Source organism: Limulus polyphemus, unplaced genomic scaffold (assembly GCF_000517525.1).
Source record: "Limulus polyphemus unplaced genomic scaffold, Limulus_polyphemus-2.1.2 Scaffold3090, whole genome shotgun sequence".
Taxonomy (NCBI): domain Eukaryota; kingdom Metazoa; phylum Arthropoda; class Merostomata; order Xiphosura; family Limulidae; genus Limulus; species Limulus polyphemus.
This window is the reverse complement of record NW_013668700.1, coordinates 102,713-106,923: the sequence shown is the minus strand read 5'-3', so window position 1 is coordinate 106,923 and position 4,211 is coordinate 102,713.

Sequence of the window (4,211 nt, the reverse complement as noted above, 5' to 3'; positions counted from 1 at the left end):
GACAAGGTTTTGTCATCATCAGGTACCACCTTGTCGAAACGTTGTACATTTGCTGTCATGTTAAACTTATATTAAAGTTTTTCTTCATTACCCATTTAAACCGTCTCCAGCCATTATTAGTCTCAAAGTGGATTCCTCGTCATCGAATTTGAACTATATTAACCTTCTACTGTAAGTTACAGGTAACAACCATTTAAACTTCTACTGTTATGTACAGGTAACAACTATATTAACCTTCTTCTGTAACGTACAGGTAACAACTATATAAACCTTTTATTATTATGTACAGGTAAAAATATATAAACCTTCTACTGTTATATACAGGTAGCAACTATATTAAACTTCTACTGTATTGTACAGGTAACACCAATATTAACCTACTACAGTTATGAACAGGTAACAACTATATCAACTTTCTACTTTATCGTACAGGTAACAACTATATTAACCTACTGCAGTTATGTACAGGTACCAATTGTATTAACCTTCTATTGTAACGTACAGGTAACAACTATATAAACCTTCTACTGTAACGTACAGATAACAACTATATTAACCTTCTACTGTAACGTACTGGTAACAACTATATTAACCTTCTACTGTATCGTACAGGTAACAACTATATTAACCTACCACAGATATGTACAGGTACCATATGTATTAACCTTCTATTGTAACGTACAGGTAACAACTATATTAACCTACTATTGTTGTGTACAGGTAACAACTATATAAACCTTCTATTATTATGTACAGGTAAAAAATATATTAACCTTCTACTGTTATGTACAGGTAAAAACTACATTAACCTTCTACTGTATCGTTCAGGTTACAACTATATTAACCTTCTAATGTTATGTACAGGTAAGAACTATATTAACCTTCTACTATATCGTACAGTTAACAAATATATTAACCTCCTACAGTTATGTACGGTAACAACGATATTAACCTTCTATTGTAACGTACAGGTAACAACTATATTAACCTTCTACTGTAAGTTACAGGTAACAACCATTTAAACTTCTACTGTTATGTACAGGTAACAACTATATTAACCTTCTTCTGTAACGTACAGGTAACAACTATACTAACCTTCTACTGTAACGTACAGGTAACAACTATATAAACCTTTTATTATTATGTACAGGTAAAAAATATATAAACCTTCTACTGTTATATACAGGTAGCAACTATTATAAACTTCTACTGTATCGTACAGGTAACACCAATATTAACCTACTACAGTTATGAACAGGTAACAACTATATCAACCTTCTACTTTATCGTACAGGTAACAACTATATTAACCTACTGCAGTTATGTACAGGTACCAATTGTATTAACCTTCTATTGTAACGTACAGGTAAAAACTATATAAACCTTCTACTGTAACGTACAGATAACAACTATATTAACCTTCTACTGTAACGTACTGGTAACAACTATATTAACCTTCTACTGTATCGTACAGGTAACAACTATATTAACCTACCACAGATATGTACAGGTACCACCTGTATTAACCTTCTATTGTAACGTACAGGTAACAACTATATTAACCTTACTATTGTTGTGTACAGGTAACAACTATATAAACCTTCTATTATTATGTACCGGTTACAACTATATTAACCTTCTAATGTTATGTACAGGTAACAACTATATTAACCTTCTACTCTAAGTTACAGGTAACAACCATTTAAACTTCTACTGTTATTTACAGGTAACAACTATATTAACCTTGTACTGTAACGTACAGGTAAAAACTACATGAACCTACTACAGTTATGTACAGGTAACAACTATATTAACATTCTATTGTAACATACAGGTTAACAACTATATTAACCTTCTGCTGTTATGTTTACAGGTAACAACTATATTAACCTTGTACTGTAACGTACAGGTAACAACTACATTAACCTACTACAGTTATGTACAGGTAACAACTATATTAACCTTCTATTGTAACATACAGGTAACAACTATATTAACCTTCTGCTGTTATGTACAGGTAACAACTATATTAACCTTCTTCTGTAACGTACAGGTAACAACTATATTAACCTTCAACTGTAACATACAGGTAACAACTATATAAATCTTCTATTATTATGTACAGGAAAAAATATATTAAACTTCTACTGTTATGTACAGGTAACAACTATATTAACCGTCTACTGTAACGTTCAGGTTACAAATATATTAACCTTCATATGTTATGTACAGGTAAGAACTATATTAACATTCTACTATATCGTACAGGTAAGATCTATATTAACCTCCTACAGTTATGTACAGATAACAACGATATTAACCTTCTATTGCAACGTACAGGTAACAACTATATTAACCCTCTACTGTAAGTTACAGGTAAAAACTTTTTAAACTTCTACTGTTATGTACAGTTAACAACTATATTAACCATCTACACTAACTTACAGGTAACAACTATATTAACATTCTACTGTATCGTACAGGTAACAACTATATTAATCTTCTACAGTTATGTACAGGTACCAACTGTATTAACCTTCTATTGTAACGTAGAGGTAACAACTATATTAACGTACCATTGTTATGTACAGGTAAAAACTATATTAACCTTTTATTGTAACGTACAGGTAACAACCTTATTAACCTTCTACTGTTATGTACAGGTAACAACTATATTAAACTTCTTATGTAATATACAGGTAAATACTATATTAACCTACTACTGTAACGTATAGGTAACAACTATATTAACCTTCTACTGTATCGTACAGGTAACAACTATATTAACCTCCTATAGTTATGAAGAGGTAACAACGATATTAACCGTCTATTGTAACGTACAGGTAAAAACTATATTAACCTTCTACTGTAACCTACAGGTAAAAACTATATAAACCTTCTATTATTATGTACAGGTAAAAAATATATAAATCTTCTACTGTTATATACACGTAGCAACTATATTAAACTTCTACTGTATCGTACAGGTAACAACAATATTAACCTACTACAGTTATGTACAGGTAACACCTACATTAACCTTCTACTGTATCGTACAGGTAACAACTATATTAACCTACTACTGTTATGTACAGGTAACAACTATATTAAACTTCTACTGTAATATACAGGTAAAAACTATATTAATATACTACTGTAACGTAAGTAACAACTATATTAACTTTCTACTGTGTCGTACACGTAACAACTATATTAACCTTCTTCTGTAACGTACAGGTAACAACTATATTAACCTTCTACTGTAACGTACATGTAACAACTATATAAACCTTCTATTATTATGTACACGTAAAAAATATATAAACCTTATACTGTTATATACAGTTAGCAACTATATTAAACTTTTACTGTATCGTACAGGTAACAACAATATTAATTTACTACAGTTATGAACAGGAAAAAACTATATCAACCTTCTACTTTATCATACAGGTAACAACTATATTAACCTACTGCAGTTATGTACAGGTACCAACTGTAATAACCTTCTATTGTAACGTACAGGTAACAACTATATAAACCTTCTATCATTATGTACAGGTAAAAATATATAAGCCTTCTACTGTTATATACAGGTAGTAACTATATTAACCTTCTACTGTAACGTACAGATAACAACTATATTAACCTTCTACTGTAACGTACAGGTAAAAACTATATTAACCTTCTACTGTAACGTACGGGTAACAACTATATTAACCTTCTATTATTATGTACAGATACAAATTATATATTAACCTTCTACTGTCATGTACAGGTAAAAACTATATTAACCTTCTACTGTAACGTTCAAGTTACAACTATATTAACCTTCTACTGTTAGGTATAAATAACAACTATATTAACATTCTACTGTATCGTCCAGGTAACAACTGTATTAACCTACTACAGTTATGTACAGGTAACAACTATATTAACCTTCTTTGTAACGTACAGGTAACAACTATATGAACCTTCTACTGTTATGTACAGATAACAACTGTACTAACCTTCTACTGTATCGTACAGGGAACAACTATATTAACCTACCACAGATATGTACAGGTACCACCTGTATTAACCTTCTATTGTAACGTATAAATAACAACTATATTAACCTACTATTGTTGTGTACAGGTAACAACTATATCAACCTACTACAGTTATGTACAGGTACCAACTGTATTAACCTGCTATTGTAACGTACAGGT